At 51.4% G+C, this 23,759-nt stretch overlaps 1 protein-coding gene across 2 annotated transcripts in view; it reads left to right on the forward strand.

Moving 5' to 3' along the window:
- ROR2 (receptor tyrosine kinase like orphan receptor 2) overlaps positions 1-23,759 on the forward strand; it is a 190,455-nt gene that overhangs the window by 9,174 nt on the left and 157,522 nt on the right. The gene's annotated exons all lie outside the window — the stretch shown is intronic.

Consider the following 23,759-nt stretch of genomic DNA (forward strand, 5'->3'; position numbering starts at 1 on the left):
ATTTGCAAGGGGACAGTTAGCGACAAGACTGGAGAGGCATAGGACGTCGCCCTAACTCGGTGATCAAGGCTCACACCACCCGGGCGGGCCGATGGACACGTTCTTCTGAGAAGGGTGTCACTTGGGTTGCTTTCCAGCTGGAGATATGACACCTGACTCTGACGGTGGCACACACCAGCAAGCCCAACTGGAGAAGCATCTTACTGAAACAGTTGGCTTTTAGCAGCAAACCTCAAGGTCGTGAAGGACAAAGATGGCCAAGGAACGGGACTATGGGACGGGGTGACCACATGCACTGTGTGATTCCAGATGGGTCGGTGCTATGGCAAAAACATGTGATGTGGGTATCGGTGGAATGTTTGATGAAATTGAAATGTGGGCATAAATTACTCAAAAATGTCCAAGTTAACTTCCCTGAGTTTGTGAATCATAGGGAGGTAGTTGAAGAGAATGTCCTGACGTTTGGGATGTATATACTGTGCATTAATGGATAACGTAATGTCTACAGTCTATTCGGAGTCTTCGGAAGGGAGAGCACGGCGTGTGCGGAGACAGTATGGTGGACACATGGGGGAAATATGAAAAATTTGTGGGTCTGATCAAGAGGATGGGTGTGTGTGTAGGGGGGAGTTTCCTGCATGAATCTTGCAACTTTTTTGTAAATTGGAATTGATTTACAGGGACTCCTGGGTGGCTCAGTAGTGGAGCATCTGCCTTCGCCTCCGGATGTGATCCCCGAGGTGCCGGGATCGAGTCCCACATCGGGGCTCCCTGCAGGGAGCCTGCTTCTCCCTCTGCCTCTCTCTCCGTGTCTTTAATGAATGAATAAATAAAATCTTAAAAAAAAAAAAGGAAATGATTTACAAGTAGAGGATTGAACAGGTCATTACACACGTGTGACCATAGCCAGTGTCTCTAAGAAGAAAGACACAAACAGTTGTGTTTTATTGGAAATGGTGTCAGACCTCACACAGGGCTGGGGAGGCTGGCGGGGGGGTGGGGTGGTGGGAGACGCTCGTGTTTTCGACACCAGTTTCTTCAGCGAGGCTGAAAGTTGCCAAGTCTGAGTCTCGTCTCTAGATTGCCAGGACTTCTAACACATTTCCCCTTCGCTTTTTCATTATAGAAAACGTCAGGCAGACACACAATGAGACTAAGTACAGTGAACCCCTCTATATTTTTCCTGCAGCCTCCACAGTTACACGTCCTGTTAATTTCGTTTCATTTCCCCCGGCCCTCTTAATGGGTCCCAGACAGCCTTATTTTTTTTTTAACCTGTAAATACTTCAGCATGAATGGTAAGGACTGTTCTCCACATAATCTCAATACTGTTATCACAGACAGGCGTTATCTGAGACCCAAGCCCTGCCCTGTTTTCCCCAGCCGGCTAGAAAATGGCCTTTGACACTTGCCTCGATCGCAGCGGGGGTGCAGGCAAGGGGTGCCCCCGAGCCTCGGTGTTCGCCATCCGAGCGGCCCTCAGCCAGACCTGGGGTTTGCAGCGGGTCTGCGCCGCTGCGTGGCGGCAGGTGCAGAGGTGTTCGCGCGGTGCAGGGCCTGTGGGCGCTCTGGGGGGGAAGGACCCCGCTGGGTCCTGGTGCAGAGGTGTGTGGGGGCGCTGGGCGGGCCCCGGCGAGCTGGTCTGGCCCTTCTGCCCCGGGCCCTCTGGGTGGGGTGCTCCGGGAGAAAGGGGCTGCGGTGCGCTGCCTGGAGCAGGTGCTTCCTCGCCACTCTCAGGGCCCGGTGTCGTCACACAGAGGTTATCCAGGTGAAGGAAGACAAGGCGGAGGAGATATGGGACCTCTTGGGTCCCTCCGACCCCTTCCTGCATTTCTCAGCGTCAGCGCATCAGAAGGGTCCGTTTTGTGTGTCTCGGAGCAGAGGGTGTGATGTCCAGCCCCCCAGGGTTGGGGGGACCCGTTTACAGTCCGTAGGGCAGGTGAGGGGGTTTGTATCCAGAGCACCTGACCCCTGAGGTAGATGAGAAGGTCAACGTCCCACTTGCAGCAGAGACACAGCGCACAGCAAGCAGTTCACGGAGCAGCAGATGCAAAGGGCCAGAACCCCTAGGAAGGCCTTGGGCCTTGTTAGGCTCGAACATGATGCAGGTTACAAGACAGTCACCCCCTGCCAGTGGCGTTCCCCCTGAACTTTGGCTGGAGTCACCAGTGGGTAACGAGAGCCATGCCAGCGGTGATGTGGGTGGCGTGGTGCTGGGGGAGGGTGGTGCACGCTGCCACTTGGAGGGCGGTCGGCACTGGCTCTTACCGTCACAAGGGTGCACGTCCTGGTCTTGCTCTAGAACGAGACATGTGTGCCCGGGGGGCACGCTGCTCACTGCCGCCCCAGTTCGAATGGAGAGGAGTTGGAAACAGTGACGTGTCTTGCAATGGGAGCCAGATAGCCGGCACTGTGTCTCCTTGGGGGCTGACATGGAAATGGGGACCCCTGGGTACCAACAGAGCAGTGATTCAGCGCGGGATGCTGGGTGGGACTAAAGTCAGGCCACAGAGGGATGCATGTTGCATGTGACTGGTGTAAAAAAATCCCCCCACTATCTCCCCTCCTGTGTGTGTGTGTGTGTGTGTGTGTGTGTGTGTGTGTGTAGATGCTGGCCTCCAGAATCAGGCGTCTAGTCTACAAACACAGAATGACACCAGCGGTTCCCCAGGGGGAGGGGAGAGGAGGGCAGAGGGGTCTCAGGATCTTTTGTGCCGTTGTGCCTCCCGCACCGGTGACACCTCGTTGGGTCCTTTCTTTAAGCTGCCAGGGAAGACACTGTGTCTGGCATTTGAATAAAGGAGTCGAGGCTGTTGTCACAGACGCTGTTGCCTCCCATCACCTCCCTCCTTGCTTTGTCCTTTGCTGGCCAGAGCAGGAGGTGAAGGAGAACCGTGGGAAGGCTGTCTGTCGAGGAGACCGTGGCAGTTCCTAAGCCTGTTGGGGAGCATTTTGATTTTTAGGGTGTTCACAGACAGGTAAGGACATCCCAGGGAGGCTGGGATGTGGGAACCCTAGGCCAGCCAGTTCCCCAGTTCTGCAGACTCTCCACCTCCAAGTGTCACATCCCCATCCCGTTCTTCACATATTGATCCTTTTTGAAGCTGTCCAAACCCTCCACGTGGAGTTGCACCTGCTGGGCAGCTTGTTGCAGGGCAACAGGGGGCAGCCAGCCCCCCCCCTTTTACTGCCACGGTCCCCAGAGCCACTGAGATATTTGGACCTTATGTAAATAGCCGCAAGAACCAGAGTCTTCTGCATATTTTGAAACCAAAGCAAAAAACAGGAAATCTGAAAGAATGTTAAGATGGAACTGTAGTGGGAGCTGTCTTTCAAAACTAACAGCTTTGTGTTTCTCCGGTTGTGAGGCCGGAGGGCCGTTGCTCTCACTGGATGACTTTCCGTCTGGATGACTTTCCGTAAAGACAACACCACATGGGCACAGGGTGGATGACGTGACCCCCACAGAAAGGGATGCTGGAGCCCTAACTCCCAGGACTTCAGAATATGATGTTGGCTGGAGAGAGGATTTTTACAGATGTGATCAAGTTAAAATGAAGTCATGACGGTGGGTCCTAAGGCAGTCTGACTGGCGTCCCTACAAAAAAGGAGAAACCAGGGCCCAGAAACAGCCTTGCGGTGGAGGGAAGGTGACAAAGGTGATGAGAAGACACAGGGAGAAAAGATGCCAAAGTCAGCCAGGCCCACATCTTGCGATCTCGGGGTTCAGCCTCTAGGTCAGTGGGATGATGAATGCCTGTTGTTCTGGTGCTGTCTGTTACCATGGCCTGTGCTGACCGATACGCTGCTGCCAGACACCCCTTCTGTCGATGAGCCCGGGAGCCCTGGGACTGGTCAGTGTTAGGGTCTGGAGCTGGGTCCCAGACACAGCAGGGCCAGCGCCGCCCGATGGGGATGAGCCACTTGGCACAGAGGGCAGGGCTGTCCTCCTGGAGAGCTCGCTGTCCCGTGCTGCTCTCTCGACAGCGCTGTGGCCAGCCCTGTGTGCTGCTGCCAGCCGCCGGGCTGCCGTCAGGGGGCCGTGGGGTAGCCGCCCTCCTGTCCCCCCACGTTCCTCCAGCCTCTTGCCTGACTCTCGATGGGGGACCTGAGGCTTTGACGGGGGCGGGCAGAGTGGGAGGGGGCAGCCCCCAGAGGTCAGAGCCGGGTGAGGTGCCTGCACACGCTCCCCTCCAGGGTGAGGCCTCCTCGAGGTGCCAGGCGCCCATCCCTTTGTGACTCTCGGGGGAACCACGGTAACAGCAAAAACACAACCCGCTGAGAGCAAACATCCTGGGCGCTAGGATTGCGCTGCTTGTCAGCGTGGGTGATTTATCGGGGCCTGGAAGCCTTTGAAGCGGGAGGCGATTGGACTCCTTGAAGTCTGGCCCCGCGGGGAAGCCATGGAAGCGCCAAATGGAGAGGAAGGGGCGAGGGGCCCCGGCTGGCTCGTGGGGTCCCCGGCTCCTGGTGTGGGGAGGGTTTCTCCTTTCTTCCCTTTTGTCCTGTTCCAAGGCTCAGGGGTGGCTCTGGGGGCAGTGGAGAATTGCTAGCAAGCAGAAAGAGACCTTTTGTGGGGACCTCCCGGGCAGGCTGCAGGGGCACGCGACCAGCGGGGTGGTACACGATGTCAGCTCCTTTGGGTGCTGGACAGTGGGCATCGCAGGGGGCTGCACAGGGCGGAGAGTTCTAGGCAGGGGTGTCGCCGCGCACCCCAGCAGATGGCAAGGAGGCGTTGGCAGGGGCCGAGGCCACGTGCTAGGTGTCACCCAGACACAGCCTGGTTGCATCAGGAATGGTCCAGTGCCTGATTATTTCATTGTGAAGATTCAGATGGCTGTTTTGACCTCTATGAGTTTTCTTTCATGGTTTGCAAAATTCAGTATGTCTTCGTCATTTCATTTTGGGAGAAGGAAAACCAGCCCATTGTTTCTCAAGGCAGAGCTCAGGCACAATGACTTCTAATTAGTGGAGGGTTTCCAGAGTTCAACTAAAATTCACTTAACTTTGATTGTTGTTTTCTTCTGCTACTCTAAACTTGGAGCCCATTTCTTTTCTTTTTGAATAATAATTAAAAAAAAACATCCCCCAAACCCAAGATAGTCCAGTTTCTCCTACTTGACTAAGTCACTTTAGATCATGGACTCTAAAAGCCAAGCTGATTCAAAACAAAACAGAACAGAGCAAAACAAAAGAGAAAGAATGAAAACCAAGTGTGGGTATAAGCCGATTTGCTCAGTTTTAAGGTTTTTAATTAATTAATTAATTAATTTTTAAGAAGATTTTATTTATTTATTCATGAGAGACACACAGAGAGAGGCAGGGACACAGGCAGGGGGAGAAGTCGGCTCCATGCGGGGAGCCTGACGTGGTACTCGATCCCGGGTCTCCAGAATCACACCCCGGGCTGAAGGCAGCACTAAACTGCTGAGCCACCAGGGCTGCCCAGGATTAAGGTTTTTAAAATGCTCTCTATAATGTTTTGTTCCTCCTGGCTATAGAATGGGGCTTGCCCTGTATTCTGGGTGTGTGGGGCGTGGGGTTGGGGGTTTTTACAATGTTGAGGGAGCTTTGGCTTGGGCCCAATTATCAATCTACTGTTGGGCCCAACTATCAATCTACCGTTGCAGGTATTTATTTAAAGAATCATTATGTGACAACCCCCACAAAACAATTCTATGCTGTTTTCTGTTTTTTACAGAAAATAGATTCTTCCAAGGGGCCTCCCTCTTGGCTTTGGGGCTTCATTTAGCTCTCTCTGGAATGTTTAAGTCTTACATCAGGGTAACTCACGTATTTATTACAGGACGAGGTACGAGTCAGGAAACACCAATCATACACGAAAAGCCCAGTAACACATGCTGATGGTTTGGGAAGAACCCGGTGAAGGGTGTAAACTGAGAAGCTCCCCCTCCCCCACCTCCTTCTCATGCCCCCCCCCCCATTCCGAGATCCCCAGATAGATGGTCGCCCGTCCATCTTGGCAGTCTCTGTGCTTCATTCCAGATGCTTTCTAGGCACATGTGCTTGCCTGTGCATCTCCTTTGTCTTTATTTAAATTGTGGCAAAATTTGCCTAACATAAAATTAACCATTACATTTATTTATTTAAAGATTTTGTTTATTTCAGAGAGAGAGAGAGAGAGAGAGAGAATGAGCAGGAGGAGGGGCAGAGGGAGAGGCAGACTCCCTGCTGTGCATCCTAGGATGCCCGGGATCATGACCTGAGCTGACTGAGCCCACCCAGGCACCCCAGAATTAACCTTTATGTATGTATGTATGTATGTATGTATTTATTCATTCATTCATTCATTCATTCATTCATTCATGAGAGACACATACAGAGAGGCAGAGACACAGGCAGAGGGAGAAGCAGGCTCCCTGCAGGGAGCCTGATGCAGGACTCAATCCTGGGACTCCAGGATCATGCCCTGAGCCAAAGGCACACGCTCAACCGCTGAGCCACCGGGGCTGCCCAGAATTAACCATTTTAAAGTGCACAACCCAGGGGAGTTTAGTCTACTGACAGTGTTGTGCTCCCCTCCCAACTCCATCTGGTTCCAGAACATTCCCATCGCCACACTCACGGACTCTGTCTCTCTGGATTTGCCTTTTCTGGAAATTTTACATAAATAGAATCCTACACTGTGTGGCCTTTGTATCTGGCTTCCCTCACTGGGCAAAGTGTTTCCAAGCCCGTGCTGTGGCATCCCTGATCTGTTTTTATATTCAGTGAGATTATACCACACAGACTGCGCTGCTGTTTTGAACAACACTGGCTCTTAGAAATCTTTCCCTATTAGCGCATGCCAGGCACCATTTCCACCCCTCGGCCTTTGCTAATATCTGCCGGTGGAGGCCCAAGGATGCCCACATTTCACTGGCCTCCCACCGGTGGATCTTTCTAATCCGAAGTTGGAGCTGATGCATACACTTCAGTGCTGCAGGGAACATCTGGATACACATTTTGTTTTGTTTTGTTTGCACTTGTGTATCTGGAGAGTCAGTTCCCAGAAGTGATTTTTTTTTTTAATCTAGCATGTTTATGTTTAAATCTTTCATAGATTCTACAGGATTGCTCTTCCAGAAGGCAGCACTTTATCCTCCCATTCCCGGGGTGCGAGCCAAGCCCTGTCCAACTCTGGGCATTGTCAGGCATTTTCATCTTGTTAAGCCTGAAAAGTGGAAATGGTATGTTAATCCTGTGTATTGACATTTACCGTGAGGCCAAGTGTCTCCTAAGTCCCCGTGTCTTCCTTTTTTCAGGGAAATAACTGTTTACTTTTTCTACTAATTTTCTGTTAGTTGTTCTCTGTTATTTCCCTGACTGCTCTTTTTTTTTTTTTTTTTTTTTTAAGATTTTTATTTATTCATGAGAGACACAGAGTGGCAGAGACAGGCAAAGAGAGAAGCAGGCTTCTCGCAGGGAGCCCGATGTGGGACTCAATCCCGGGACCCTGGGATCACGACCTGAGACAAAGGCAGATTCTCAACCACTTTTAGCTCTATTCCTGATCACATTTAACTGTTGATCACGGGAAAGTATTTTTTCTTTCCCGTGATCAAAATTGTCCTTGGTCTTTGCTTGATGGTATTTGTTTCTATGCAGAAAGTTTTATGGGGACAAATGAAACTGGCTTTTCTATACTTTGAATTTTGCCACAGTAATGCTATTTTTAATACTATCCTTTTTGGAGGGGTTCTTATGATTTATCTCTTAGGGTTGACTCTTTCATTGACATGGAATTCGGATCCACCTTTACTCTCCTCAGACAAATTGCTTGGAGATCCTTTATTGAATCATGCATTCCTTTCCATGATGGGAACAGCAGCCTTTTCTGGGTATTAAAAATTCCTTGTTAGCTTGGCGTTATTTTTAGGTTGTTCACTGGCTGTCCCACTTTCAGATACCATAGCTTTATGTTTTAACATTCGGCTGCAGTAATCCGTTCTCTTACCCCCACCCCGCTCCCCAGAGTTTTTTTAGCTAGTCCCACTTAGCTTTCTGAATGAATCTTGGAGCAGTTTTATTCTTCAGTAAAGCAAGTTCTCAAGGGTCTGTTTTCCTGAGTGCAGCTTCAGCTTTACCTTTTAGATTGTGTCACATATCGTGCAATGTTTTTATTACTGTTGTTCCCAGGGTGGTCTGTAATCTCAGTTTCTGTATCTTCTGTGATTCGAGAGCAGGTTAAGAAGAAACCTTGATTGGGATGACCGGGTGGCTTAGCTGTTGAGCATCTGCCTTCAGCTCAGGGCGTGATCCCGGGTTCCTGGGATCGAGTCCCACATTGGGCTCCCCACAGGGAGCCTGCTTCTCCCTCTGCCTGTGTCTCTGCCTCTCTCTCTGTGTCTCTCATGAATAAATAAATAAAATCTTTAAAAAAAATTTAATGATCTAACGTTTAAAAATGCTATGACAAAGTGGATAGGACTGTTGGCATCTGAGGATGTGTCAGTATTTACTGGAGAGTGATGAGGACCACAAGCGTCGGCGGCACCCAGTCCGTCCTGGGGACCCAGCCCCCGGCTGGCCAGGACAGCCAGCCACTGTGTGGTGCGCACCATATGGACAGGCCTCTGGGCGCCACGGTAGTCCCTCAGCAGCAACTTCGGGTTGGGATTGGCCTGTGCTCTTCGGACAGATTGTCCCATATCTTTGGATCTGCCCATGAGAGGAGGCGTTATTATTACCCCCGTGATGGTTGAGGAAGCTGCAGCAGGGAGGGATATGACCTGCCCAGAGCCATGCATCTGTGCTGGTGGGGGCTGGGGACCCATCTCTCTGAGTCCCACTCACCCACCCCAGAGTCAGCAGGGCCACTGACCTTGGAGTGCAGGCCACCTTCCTTTCTTCTGTCCCCACACTGCGGTGGGCTGTAGGTGCACCACGGACTGTCCCCACGGGAGCTTCCACTGAAGGAAGGTTCTGTTCCACGTCCCAAGGCAGAGGGACACGCAGGCCATTCAGGGCCCCAGAGGGAGGCATCGGGTCCGTCGGGAGCAGAAGTGGGAGTGGGGGGCAGTGAGGCCAGAGCCTTCCTTGGGCTTTTGCAGGAAAGGTGAGGCCAGGCCGAGAAAGCAGCTTAGGCTTGGCCAGCTGGAATCTGGTGAGCTCTGGGCTCTGGGGGCTCTCCCTTGTTGGGTTCCTGGGTCCGGAGCACTTGGGGGTGTGGGAGCTGCACTGGTTGGTTTGCACAAGAAAGTCCTGCCTGGGAGCCCTTTGCCACCTGGAAGAATTGGGTGGCCCAGGGCGGGGCTGCCTCTCCCCATCTGTGAGGTTGAGGTCCTAGATGCCAGAGCTTTGAGAAAGCAAATAAGCAAATCTAGTTAGCACGGTTGGCTCTATGATGAATGGGTGCCAAGTAGGCAAGTGCAGAACGTCAGGCAGCCGCAGAGTTAGGAGTGGCAGGCGGCGGCCCCTGGCACGTGCCCCAGCAGCCGTCCTGCCCCAGCCGGCGGGTGGGCGAGGACTTCTCTTCCCAGTGGCCTGCCTGCCGGTCACATTTCACTGTGGGTAGTTTGGGATTTGGATAGGCGTCCAAATGCGATGGAGGGCAGAGGCCACCGGGCGACTTTTGAGATCCTCGGGTCTCGGGGTGTTTTGTTCCCTCCTGGGAGGATGGCTCGAGGGCGAGGAGTCTGGACCTCTGACCTGCTGTGGGAGGACAGTCCCATCCAGGACACAGTTTGGCACTGATGAATAGTTATGATCTGAACAAGACTGCTTTGCTCCGTTGGGCTGCGTGTGGCTTGCGAAACGGGGCTAAAGGTCCATTTCCCCCACTCCAGTGACACACCACTCCAAAAAATGTGTTACTGTGCACTTTTTCAAGTTGTGGTAAAATGCGCATCAAATTTGCCATTTTAATCATCATGAAGTGTGCAGTTGGTGGGGATTGACCCCATTCACACCGTTGTGCAACTATCCCCGCCATCTGTCGTCAGGACTCTTGCTCCTGCAGGACTGAAGCTCTGTCCCAGTGAAGCCCAGACTCCCCATCCCTGTGCCCTCCCCCAGCCACTGTCCTTCTCCCTGTCTCTCTGACACTCAAGGGACCTCATGTGCTGGACTCCGCCACTGTCTTTTCGTGGCTGGTTTATTTCACTTCGTACAACAAGGTTATCTGCGGACTGACCACTCTTGATCTTTTGCAAAGGTGGATGGATTTCTGCCTCTCCCAGCAGGGATGACCGGTGGCAATGACGATGGCTTGAAGTTTGAAGATGTGCCTCCGTCTCTGGATCCAACTTAAATCGCTGTTGGAAGGGAAAATGCCAGACGTCTTCTTAAGTGCACTCTTGAGCAACGTGGGGTCTGGGGGCACTGACTCCCCCTGTGCAGGTGAAAATCCCCATATAACTTCCGACTCTCCCAAAACATAACTGCAGTCACTCTCCTGTTGACCGGAAGCCTTAGCAATAACATATCAGCAACGGATTAGGATGGTTTGTAGGGTGTGTGTGAGTGTAACATATTGCATTCTTACAAAAAGTCAGCCAGAGGAAAGAAAATGTCATTAAGAAAATCGTAAGGAAGAGAGAATACATTCATGGTACCCTAATGTATTCATCAAAACGCTTTTCACGTAAGTGGATAGTTCTGCTCAGTGTGAACCCGTGGTGTTTGAGGGTCAATTGTACATGCCAGTCAGACCCAAACAACTGAGGCCGGGGCCACGGAAGGCAAGTTACTCGTTCCCCACCAAAGAGGAATATGGGCAGCTGGCTGTTCTGTCCAGGAGTCCGTCACTGTGGGGTCAGAATGGTGTCCGTCCCCGGATCCGCCCCACCGCTTCTGTTAGATGGATGGTGCAGGGGGCCGGCTTTCCTCCCCCCACCGACCACCCCTCCTAATAGAGGGTCTCCATTATCACGAGTTTGAGCTCTGGTAGATTAACCCATCTGTAGACTTGCTGCCGTACAAGAAGCTTCGGGGCGTGTACATTTTGACTCAGGGAGTAATTAGGAGAGGGGATTGAGAATTGGGGCTTGTGCAGAGACAAGTCCTAAGTTTGTGAATAAGTGGGTGGTTGTGCCAGGCACCAGAAGTGTGCACACGCACACATACTGGAAGCCAAGGACATCACTGGGGGCCTGGCTTGGTGAGCTCACCTGCACTGGATGGGGGCAGAGCTTGCCCGGGAGGGGCTGGGGTCCTAAGGCGTGAAGGCCGTATTGAGGAATTGCATTCCTGAGAGCTGTGTGAGTTCATGTCTGCAAGACAAACAGGTGCTGGGTGCTGGGAGGGTGTCCTTCTCCAGAGAACCAGAACCCCACGGGCATGATCGTCTTAGTGTGGTCCCTGGGCCAGCAGCACCTGGGTGAGAACTTGTTAGAAATGCAAGTTCCTGGGGCACCTCGGTGGCTCAGGGGCTAAATGCCCTCCTTTGGCTCACATGATCTCAAGGTCCTGGGATCGAGTCCTGCATCGGGCTCCTTGCTCAGCCAAGCATCTCCTTCTCCCTCTGCCTGCCACTCCACCTGTTTGTGCTCTCGCTTTCTCTCTCAAATAAATAAATAAATATAATATAAAAAAAATGCAAGTTCTTCTGGCCCAAGAACTGAGCCCAGCAGAGGGCCCTGGGCTCAGGGATGTCACAGAGGTACCAGTGGGGCTGTTCCTCTGACAACCCTGTTGTCCCCCCAGCCCTGTGTGCCCGGGGACCCTGCTTGCCTTAATCAGGAGGATAGTGAACAGGTGGGCAGGTGCACGGTCCAGAAAATGGGCTCCTTTGTGCGGACACTATTTGCAACAGGCCACGAATTTATAAGCACATTGGTAAAAATCTCAGATCAGTGTTAAAGTATTGATCAGTGCTGTCAACCTGAGTGATTCTAGGGCAGTGATTGCTCAGAGAGATTAACTGTGGTCCTTGAGGCACCGTTTTTAATGCTTTCTGTACAAATTTTAGGAAGAAAGCATGTGTCCAGGTGTGTGTTCATTTCCTCAGCCCGTGGTCTCCAGACCCATTTTCCTTCCCACGTCCTGAAGTAGCCAGTGGCAGGTTTTCTTGTCTTGGATGTTTCTGGCACGCGGTTTCCAGATGCTGGCGTTGCGGGGGGTGTGCAGCTCTGAATGCTGCCCGGGACGCATCATTTCAGCTAGCCAGAGTGGTACCTGCTGTACACCCAGGGGCTGCCCATTTGTTGGTTTATTCAGCAACATACAGGGAGCCTCTCTGTTGCCAGGTGCACACTGAAATCCTCAGAGCTGGTGACAACATATGCTTCATGGTCTCATATTGTTAATTATAACTTCAAGAAGTCTTTGGCGTGTGGGAGTGTTTTTTTTAAAGATTTTATTTATTTTAGAGAGAAAGAGAGAGAGTGCATGTATGTGTGTGTGTGTGTGTGTGTGTGTGTGCACGCACAAACAGGGGAGGGACAGAGGAAAAGGGAGAGAGAGAATCTGGAGCAGACTCCACACTGAGCATGGAGCCTGATGTGGAGCTCAATCTCACGACCCTGAGATCATGACCTGAATGGAAACCAAGAGTTAGACACTTAATGGACTGAGCCACCCAGCCACCGAGGGAATAGCTTTATGTGGAGGTTGAGGTGTCTTTGGGCAGGATTTGCTTGATGGGGCTGGGGGAGGCCACGTCCAGCAGAGCCCCAGCATGTGGGCCTATGGGGGATGGTGCTTGGATATGCTTCGTGCTGTGTACCGAGGACAAAGGTCCGGACAGGCTGCAGGATCCACCCACAGGGCCCATCTGCAGAGCTTGACAGGAGAGGAGATGCTAAAACCCAGGAGTTGGTGCTTTGGAAAAGGTTCTCATGTAATGCTTATAAAGACTCTTCAAGGGGCATCCGGGTGGCTCAGCGGTTGAGCATCTGCCTTTGGCTCAGGTCATGATCCCAAAGTCCTGGGATTGGGTCCTGCATCGGGCTCCTCACAGGGAGCCTGCTTCTCCCTCTGCGTATGTCTCTGCCTCTCTCTCTGTGTCTCTCATGGATAAATAAATAATTCTTAAAAAAAACCTTCAAGTCTGCAGAACATGCAACAGTTAGTATGTATATCTAATTGCCACTATGTAAACTGTTTCTCATTGCATTGTAAGGATGGGGGGGGGCAGGTGAGATTGGTGTGAGTTTCCCTTACACAGACCGGGTACATCTAGGAATGCGGTTTTGGGGTCACAGGGTGACTGTGTGTAGTGTTTGAGGCACAGCCAGTCTGTTTGTTGCAGGGGCCTACATCCTCACCAGGTAGGGTGTGAGGGATCTGGCTCCTCACATCCTTTGCAGTACTTGGCGGTGGCCTTCTTTTATTTATTCATTTACTATTTATATTTATTTGTTTATTTTTAAGTAGGTTCCATGCCCAGCGGGAGCCCAACCCAGGGCTTGAACTCATGCCTGGAGATCAGGAGTCCCATGCTTAACTGAATGAGCTACCCAGGCTCCCCGAGTTGGCCTTCTTTTTGATAAATGCTGGCCTTGGCCCACTGCCCTCTGTCCTCGCCCCCCTCCCTCAGGCGGGAGGGTCAAGCATGTTATTTATTCTTAAATAAAAACAAGTGTGTGAAGTTAAAGAAGAAATTAACATCATAGTTCCAGAGATTTCGAATCAGCAGTGTGTGCTCTATCAATATTCAGGTCCCAGTGATAACACTGTGGAGTCTTCTAGGTCATTCGATGAGGGTTACCTTTTCCAGCTTCTTACCGGTTGCTCAAAAGATGAGGGGAAAATAGCTCTCAAAGCTTCCATTTCACACAGTGTGCCCCTAATGTCAGGGGTTGAATTGGCTGTCCAGAGGCTGGACTTGCAGACCTCCAGGGGTCAGGTGGCGTCAGAGGGGCAGGTGTAGGGTCGGGGGCCAGGGCTGCTCAGAGCGGTCCCGTCCGGCCTGTGCAAACATGTCTGAGAAAACACAGGCTTGGTAAGTGTTGGAGCTCTTGGTTCACAGATCCCTCATATTTCACCTGGCGGTGCACAGTGGATACCTGTTCTGAGGGGTGCAGAGAAACCTTCCAGTAAGGTCAGAGCAAGTGGGATGTGAGATCGCAGGCCCGAGTCCCACTTCCCACCGCTGCACCCCACCTCTGGCATCCTGAAATCCCCACTGTGCTAGTGGGAGCAGCTGAAATGAGAATTTAGATTGCCAAGAGCAAGTACCTCCAGAGACTTGGCTAACGTGGTGTTGTAGGAGCCCAGGTACACGTTTGGTAAGAAGAAAAAAAAAATTGAACAAGGCCGTTAACACGTGAAATGATCCTCTGAGATTTTTTTGAAAACGTTCATACTGGAAGCAGACTGGAGGTAGAAGAATAATATTTGGAAGGTCATAAATCACGGTTAGTTGTTCAGACGGTCCTGTGCTCAGGGACAGGGAGGCATCTGTGAGTTGTACTGAACCGGTACTTTTACGAGCTGGCCTTTGCTTTAATATGAATTTATACTAGATGAATTTGGTATTTAAAGAACAGAGTCAAGAAAAAGGAGGCTCGTGTAGGAATCCAAAGCACATTGTGTTATACAGTTGGGCTGAGGAGTTATGGTTGTCTGAGAAGGCAGCTGTTTAAGAAGCAAGAGATCTTGGGGGTGTCTGGGGGGCTCAGTCGGTGAAGTGTCTGCCTTCAGCTCAGGTCACGATCCCAGCCCTGGAATTGAACCCCGCATTGGGCTCCCTGCTTAGTGAGGAGTCTGCTTCTTCGTCTCTCTCTGCCCCTCTCTGCTTGTGCGTGTGTGCGCGCTCTCTCTCTCTCAAATAAATAAAATCTTAAAAAAAAGAAGAAGAAGAAGCAGGGCGCCTGGGTGGCTCAGCGCTGGAGCATCAGCCTTTGGCTCAGGGCATGATCCTGGGGTCCTGGGATCGAGTTCCACGTCGGGCTCCCTGCATGAAGCCTGCTTGTCTCTCTGCCTGTGTCTCTGCCTCTCTCTCTGTGTGTCTCTCACAAATACATAAATAGAATCTGGAAAAAAAAAAAAAGAAGCAGGAGACCTTGTATAAAAACCCTATTTATTGGGAGTAGTCATCATGAACACTTATTGGGTGCCTATTAAGCAAAGAAGTTCATTCATGACACCTATGTGTCCCTTAGAGATTTTCCAGTGTGGGAAGCTGGATGCCATTTGTTTAAAAATGTGTCAAATCTTAGGCCATGTGGTTGTGTCGAGAAGTGCCCTGGAATGTAAGGTCAACAGGGAATATGGACTTTGTAGAGTCATCGCCGTGGGCTGGATGGGTGGGGAGGGTCTGGCTGGGGGTGGTGGCCAGTGTGTGTCACGGGCCTGACCGGGGCCAGAGAGGGCCGATCGCTGATTCTGTCTTGCTTGTTTTTTCAACTTCAGTCATCTGGAATGAAAGTCGTTTTTGGCTACCACGAAGCTAACCTCTTAGGTGCCACCGCAGACCGTGTGCACGGCTCATGTGCACGTGCTTCCTGCCCCTTTTATTTTCACACCAGAATTACTGCCATAGAGTACACATAAACTCTCCTATTTGGAGGGAAGAACTCACCAGTTTCAGGATATTCGCAGAATCGCACAGGACGCGACATCACCAGTGCCTTCTTTGACAAGATAAGACATTGCTGGCCCATGGCTATTGTCAGCCTGCAACCGTGGCTGTCTCGCTTGCTCCCGCTTTCACACATTTGTCTTAAAAGGCCTTTTCCTGGGGATGCCTGGGTGACTCAGCAGTTGAATGTCTGCCTTCAGCTCAGGTCATGATCCTGCAGTCCTGGGATCGAGTCCCACATCGGGCTCCTCTCATGGAGCCTGCTTCTCCCTCTGCCTGTGCCTCTCTCTCTCTGTGTATGTGTGTGTCTCATGGATAAATAAATAATTCTTAAAAAAAACCTTCAAGTCTGCAGAACATGCAACAGTTAGTATGTATATCTAATTGCCACTATGTAAACTGTTTCTCATTGCATTGTAAGGATGGGGGGGGGCAGGTGAGATTGGTGTGAGTTTCCCTTACACAGACCGGGTACATCTAGGAATGCGGTTTTGGGGTCACAGGGTGACTGTGTGTAGTGTTTGAGGCACAGCCAGTCTGTTTGTTGCAGGGGCCCACATCCTCACCAGGCAGGGTGTGAGGGATCTGGCTCCTCACATCCTTTGCAGTACTTGGTGGTGGCCTTCTTTTATTTATTCATTTACTATTTTTATTTATTTATTTATTTTTAAGTAGGTTCCATGCCCAGCGGGAGCCCAACCCAGGGCTTGAACTCATGCCTGGAGATCAGGAGTCCCATGCTTAACTGAATGAGCTACCCAGGCTCCCCGAGTTGGCCTTCTTTTTGATAAATGCTGGCCTTGGCCCACTGCCCTCTGTCCTCGCCCCCCTCCCTCAGGCGGGAGGGTCAAGCATGGTATTTATTCTTAAATAAAAACAAGTGTGTGAAGTTAAAGAAGAAATTAACATCATAGTTCCAGAGATTTCGAATCAGCAGTGTGTGCTCTATCAATATTCAGGTCCCAGTGATAACACTGTGGAGTCTTCTAGGTCATTCGATGAGGGTTACCTTTTCCAGCTTCTTACCGGTTGCTCAAAAGATGAGGGGAAAATAGCTCTCAAAGCTTCCATTTCACACAGTGTGCCCCTAATGTCAGGGGTTGAATTGGCTGTCCAGAGGCTGGACTTGCAGACCTCCAGGGGTCAGGTGGCGTCAGAGGGGCAGGTGTAGGGTCGGGGGCCAGGGCTGCTCAGAGCGGTCCCGTCCGGCCTGTCTGAGAAAACGCAGGCTTGGTAAGTGTTGGAGCTCTTGGTTCACAGATCCCTCATATTTCACCTGGCGGTGCACAGTGGATACCTGTTCTGAGGGGTGCAGAGAAACCTTCCAGTAAGGTCAGAGCAAGTGGGATGTGAGATCGCAGGCCCGAGTCCCACTTCCCACCGCTGCACCCCACCTCTGGCATCCTGAAATCCCCACTGTGCTAGTGGGAGCAGCTGAAATGAGAATTTAGATTGCCAAGAGCAAGTACCTCCAGAGACTTGGCTAACGTGGTGTTGTAGGAGCCCAGGTACACGTTTGGTAAGAAGAAAAAAAAAATTGAACAAGGCCGTTAACACGTGAAATGATCCTCTGAGATTTTTTTGAAAACGTTCATACTGGAAGCAGACTGGAGGTAGAAGAATAATATTTGGAAGGTCATAAATCACGGTTAGTTGTTCAGACGGTCCTGTGCTCAGGGACAGGGAGGCATCTGTGAGTTGTACTGAACCGGTACTTTTACGAGCTGGCCTTTGCTTTAATATGAATTTATACTAGATGAATTTGGTATTTAAAGAACAGAGTCAAGAAAAAGGAGGCTCGTGTAGGAATCCAAAGCACATTGTGTTATACAGTTGGGCTGAGGAGTTATGGTTGTCTGAGAAGGCAGCTGTTTAAGAAGCAAGAGATCTTGGGGGTGTCTGGGGGGCTCAGTCGGTGAAGTGTCTGCCTTCAGCTCAGGTCACGATCCCAGCCCTGGAATTGAACCCCGCATTGGGCTCCCTGCTTAGTGAGGAGTCTGCTTCTTCGTCTCTCTCTGCCCCTCTCTGCTTGTGCGTGTGTGCGCGCTCTCTCTCTCTCAAATAAATAAAATCTTAAAAAAAAGAAGAAGAAGAAGCAGGGCGCCTGGGTGGCTCAGCGCTGGAGCATCAGCCTTTGGCTCAGGGCATGATCCTGGGGTCCTGGGATCGAGTTCCACGTCGGGCTCCCTGCATGAAGCCTGCTTGTCTCTCTGCCTGTGTCTCTGCCTCTCTCTCTGTGTGTCTCTCACAAATACATAAATAGAATCTGGAAAAAAAAAAAAAGAAGCAGGAGACCTTGTATACAAAACCCTATTTATTGGGAGTAGTCATCATGAACACTTATTGGGTGCCTATTAAGCAAAGAAGTTCATTCATGACACCTATTGTCCCTTAGAGATTTTCCGTGTGGGAAGCTGGATGCCATTTGTTTAAAAATGTGTCAAATCTTAGGCCGATGTGGTTGTGTCGAGAAGTGGCCTGGAATGTAAGGTCAACAGGAATATGGACTTTGTAGATCATCGCCGTGGGCTGGATGGGTGGGGGGGTCTGGCTGGGGGTGGTGGCCAGCAGAATTACTGCCATAGAGTACACATAAACTCTCCTCTTTGGAGGGAAGAACTCACCAGTTTCAGGATATTCGCAGAATCGCACAGGACGCGACATCACCAGTGCCTTCTTTGACAAGATAAGACATTGCTGGCCCATGGCTATTGTCAGCCTGCAACCGTGGCTGTCTCGCTTGCTCCCGCTTTCACACATTTGTCTTAAAAGGCCTTTTCCTGGGGATGCCTGGGTGACTCAGCAGTTGAATGTCTGCCTTCAGCTCAGGTCATGATCCTGCAGTCCTGGGATCGAGTTCCACGTCGGGCTCCCTGCATGAAGCCTGCTTGTCTCTCTGCCTGTGTCTCTGCCTCTCTCTCTGTGTGTCTCTCACAAATACATAAATAGAATCTGGAAAAAAAAAAAAAAAAAAAAAAAGAAGCAGGAGACCTTGTATAAAAACCCTATTTATTGGAGTAGTCATCATGAACACTTATTGGGTGCCTATTAAGCAAAGAAGTTCATTCATGACACCTATGTGTCCCTTAGAGATTTTCCAGTGTGGGAAGCTGGATGCCATTTGTTTAAAAATGTGTCAAATCTTAGGCCGTGTGGTTGTGTCGAGAAGTGGCCTGGAATGTAAGGTCAACAGGGAATATGGACTTTGTAGAGTCATCGCCGTGGGCTGGATGGGTGGGGAGGGTCTGGCTGGGGGTGGTGGCCAGTGTGTGTCACGGGCCTGACCGGGGCCAGAGAGGGCCGATCGCTGATTCTGTCTTGCTTGTTTTTTCAACTTCAGTCATCTGGAATGAAAGTCGTTTTTGGCTACCACGAAGCTAACCTCTTAGGTGCCACCGCAGACCGTGTGCACGGCTCATGTGCACGTGCTTCCTGCCCCTTTTATTTTCACACCAGAATTACTGCCATAGAGTACACATAAACTCTCCTATTTGGAGGGAAGAACTCACCAGTTTCAGGATATTCGCAGAATCGCACAGGACGCGACATCACCAGTGCCTTCTTTGACAAGATAAGACATTGCTGGCCCATGGCTATTGTCAGCCTGCAACCGTGGCTGTCTCGCTTGCTCCCGCTTTCACACATTTGTCTTAAAAGGCCTTTTCCTGGGGATGCCTGGGTGACTCAGCAGTTGAATGTCTGCCTTCAGCTCAGGTCATGATCCTGCAGTCCTGGGATCGAGTCCCACATCGGGCTCCTCTCATGGAGCCTGCTTCTCCCTCTGCCTGTGCCTCTCTCTCTCTGTGTATGTGTGTGTCTCATGAATAAATAAAATCTTAAAACAAACAAACAAAAAGATCTCCTGAAAGCTGGCATTAGCTTTTCTCTCCATCTTACTGTAAACCATCCTTAAAAGTGTTGAGATCAGGAGCCCCACGTGTGGACAGAGTTCCAGGGTACCCCTGGGCTGGGATCCGTGAAGTCATGTGGGAGAGCCTGCCTAGTGGCTCCGTGTGGCATCTGGGGGCAGGTGCAGGACGGGACGGTAACGTCACTGGAGAGATTGCAGCTGGATACAGCAATGAACGTTCCAGTTATGAAGTGGCCTGACCAGTCAGCTCTGTGCTGCATCCAATTATCACCTAGCTTGAGCACAGGCGGGACCCCCGCTCGGGGGCCTGAGCGGGAGGTGGCCCACGCTGGCCTCTCTGGCTTCTGCCCACCTGTGCAGCTGCCTCCCCACTCCACCCCCGAGCACCCCTGCTGTCATCTGGGGCTGCTGTGCACCAGCCACGCTGGCTTTCGTCCATTGTGCAGGGGCAGCCTCTTCTGCCGAGAAGTCCCTATGCCTGCCTGGCCAACACTGTTCTCATAAAATGTGCATCTGCCCTCATCTGGGGTCCTAGGGATCGGGATCGAGTGACCCCCTGCAGTCTTGGGGCCCCAGCTTTCCTGCCGTACCTGAAGGTCCCAGAAAATAGGACTATGGCTGCCTTTCTCACTGGTGCACCCCTATCCCGCCTGTGGTGGGCACAGACCCCTGTGCTTCTCAAATTGTGTTGGAAGAAATGGTGGGGCTCACCTCGTAAGCAGGTGTGTGTGTGTGTGTATAGGTATATTTGTGTGTGCACATGTGTAGGTTTTTTTTTTTGTGCATATCGTTTTTTTAAAAAATTATTTATTCATGAGAGACACACGGAGAGGCAGAGACACAGGCAGAGGGAGAAGCAGGCTCCTTGCAGGGTCCCCGATTGGGGACTCGATCCCAGGACTCTAGGGTCACGCCCTGAGCCGAAGGCAGATGCTCCACCGCTGAGCCACCCAGGTGTCCCCTATTTTTGTGCATATCTGAAGGAAAATAATTCTGTTAGGCTGAACGAATGGTAGAGGACTCCATGCCAGCACAGGTGGTGTGGTCCCCCTGCACCGTGGGCAGCGAGGGCACGAGATCACCCCACCTGGGGTGGCCTCTATGCCTTTTTTTTGCCACATCAAGTAAACTTCCCCACGATACCTCTTTCCTGGGAGCTCCTCTCTAGGTATCTTCTTCCCCCTAGTTTCTGGGTTTCGGATTCTTTTCTAAAAATCTGCTTTGAGTATCAGACAGTAGTGGGCACAGTTTAGGACCAAAAAACCTGGAGACTGGTGTGTGTGGGGGAGGGGCAGCCTGCGAGGCAGGAGGTGGATTCTGCCCTGAGAGGGTGTTCGAGGCCTGAGCCAGCCCAGGAACGCTGAGCCCAAGCGGCAGCCCTTCAGTGTGCAAGGGAGCGGGAGGAGATTAACGACTGTGCACCCGTGGCTGGTGATGAAGCTGATAACCAGCACTTGAGCAAACACTGGAATTAATTTTGGAGCCTCTGGGAAGGGGAGAGCTGAAGAATTATGGAAGAGCACAGTGTCCTGTGGTTTCATTTGTTCCCATCGACTCGGAAGCAGTGAATGTTTTCTACCCATCGATGAGAAAACCCATGGGTGCTTGGGGAACCTTGTTCTTTTTAAAGATTTTTTTTTTTAATATTTACTTATTATCATTTTTTCCCTAAGTAGGCTCCATGCCCAACGTGGAGCCCATCGCAGGGCTCAAACCCGTGACTCTGAGATCAAGACCTGAGCTGAGATGCAGAGTCGAATGCTTAACTGAGATGGGTCATGCTACCTAGGTGCCCCTTCAGGATCTTTCTTATCTAGAGAAAACTAATTTAAGTTTTTAAATAACCTCTACACCCAACATGGGGCTTGAACACATGACCCTGAGATCAGGAGTCACGTGCTCCATGGACTGAGCCAGCCAGTCTTTCTACCATTGTGGCAGCCAGCCACAGTTGTCTTCCTCTTGCCTGTTTCTTGGGAGAAAGCAGGAGTTCAGGATCCTTTATATAATAAGACTTCGCATTCCAAAAAAGTGTTGCTAAGTTTCTGACCTTAGTTACAAGGAAAGACATATATGAGATAGCTGGTGTCGGGACCAGGAGAAGGGCCCCAAACGTGGCCATTGTCATCCCGTTGGGCGTTCTGCTGGAGGTCTGAGTGACCACAAGGAAAACAGTGGCCATGAGGGCCACAGATGGGGTCAGCTGTCTAGTGGGTACGATGCCTTCACTTGAGAATTTTCTGACCTTTTAAAAGAGGAGTTTTGGATTTGAAGTCTGGCAGATGTTGGCATTGGGTAGCAGAGGGTTGTGAGGATAAAGGTTGAAGGGTGGGAGCCACTGGAGGCCGGGGTCCCTCAGGATTTCTCTGCAGGAGGGGGTGCCCCACTGAGGCTTTGAGGAGAGGGCTTAGGTGGCGGCCAGGGGTGCTGGTTGCTGCCCCAAGCATTGATAGGCAGAGCATTACACATGGGAAATGCTTGACGAGATTAGAGAATCCACCAACAGAAAAGTCATGGCAGCTTCCCCCGAACAAAATAAGCTCACAGGACTGGAAATCCGCATGAGCTTATTCATGACTTTGAGTTTCTAATTTCCGTCCAGAGTTACTGACTCCTGGCAAGACCATGGAAGAATTCCAGGCGCCAAAATGATTAGTGGCCAAGGAAACAAATCCCCATGATTCGATCAAGCCAGCACTGGCTCCTTCCTCCTTGGCGCTCTCCTGAGTGGGGCCAGTTGTAGCCAAGATATGACCACACACCTTCCAGAAGCTGCTGGGTTTCCTGGGGTCCTCTTGAAGACTGAGATCTGAGAGCCCGTGTGAACAGACCCCAGGATACCGTTGAGCACAGATGTTACGAATCCCCCAACACCCACTCTAGAACCTAAGCTCAGCCAGCCCTTGGCCTCCCCTCCTCACTCCCTCCGATGGGAACAGAAGCGTATTGGACTCTTCCCCCAGGGGTGCCAGAGGAAGGGATGGGTTCCAGGGGCCGCTGAGGCCGGGCGCGTGTTCGGGTCATCTGTGGGGGCTGCCCATGGGGTCCTGGTCCTCAGTTCACTTCATCCCCCTGTGGGAGGTGGAGTCCATCCTCCACGTCATCTCCTCATCAGTGCTGAGCTTGGCGTGGAGATCTCAGCTCCCAGCAGTGCCAGCTGCAGGAAGCCTGCGGGTCCCTGCCGCTGCTCTTAGGATGGTGTCCCTTTGTCTGAACGGCCAGTCGCTGACCGTAGAGGCAACCCTGCTGTCAGATGCTACATTAGGGGGATGGAGATGTTCAGTCGTGGAGATTGGAACCACCTTGGTTACAAAAAGTGGCAAATTGGCTCTTAGTGGTGGTGTTTAGCAGACTTGTGGCATATTTTTAATCCAGAAACCAGAAAAAGAAACCGAAGGATTCCCCCCTGTGTGAGCCCTGCCCCCCTTCCCTGAGGCCTGTGGGCCCACCTTCAGGTGTCCGGGAGCAGGTGAGGCTTTGAGCTCAGCCACTTCCTGGTGAGCCCCAGTCGTGATTGGCTAAGACCTGCATGGCAACCGCCTTCTCCTTTGCTGGTGATTGGCTGGGGGCCAGTCCCTATCCTGGTTCTGGCCAATGAGGTGTGAGGGAAAGAGGGCTGGGGACAGCCTCTGGCCACCTGCTCCTCCTTCCTGCTGGGGCTGGTGTGATCTCTGCAGCTTGATGGAGACCCTCCGGTACCAAACTTGAGGGTGAAATGTCATTGCAAAGCATGATGCGATGGGCAGGTGGAACTTTCAGCCTCTCTGACATCACTGGACCCCTTCCCGTGGACCTCGTCATCCGTAAAGGCTCTTAAGGTTAGGATTTTTTTGTTTTCTCCTGGATCCCCCAAAACATCCTAACTCCTAAATGCCAATAGAATTGCATGGGATCCCTGGGTGGCGCAGCAGTTTGGGGCCTGCCTTTGGCCCAGGGCGCGATCCTGGAGACCCGGGATCGAATCCCACGTCGGGCTCCCGGTGCATGGAGCCTGCTTCTCCCTCCTCCTGTGTCTCTGCCTCTCTGTCTCTGTGTGTGTGTGTGTGTGTGTGTGTGTGACTGTCATAAATAAAAAAAAATAAAAAAAAAAGAATTGCATCACATGAGCAAAACTGAAAACTTTGTTGCAGGCTTAAACTCTCTGTGAAGACATTAGTGGGGAAAATACAATGCATCCAGTTGCAAGCTGACCGGATGAGCCAAAAGGAGGCTAGTTCCTGCTTCAGTTCTTGGCTTGTAAACGTGAAGTTGTCTTATTTGCTCAGAGCACCTGTGCTCACGTCTTCCCTGTTTCCTCGGGCCTGGCTATGGTGGAGGGCTGCCCCGAGGAGGGTGCCCCAGGAAGCCGACTGGCTGGCCCCTGGGCACCGGCCGCGGGCGGACTGCTGGTTGGTTGGCTTTGGTGAGCAGCAGCTTGAGTAT

This window comes from Vulpes lagopus, chromosome 2, assembly GCF_018345385.1.
Source record: "Vulpes lagopus strain Blue_001 chromosome 2, ASM1834538v1, whole genome shotgun sequence".
NCBI classification, from domain to species: domain Eukaryota; kingdom Metazoa; phylum Chordata; class Mammalia; order Carnivora; family Canidae; genus Vulpes; species Vulpes lagopus.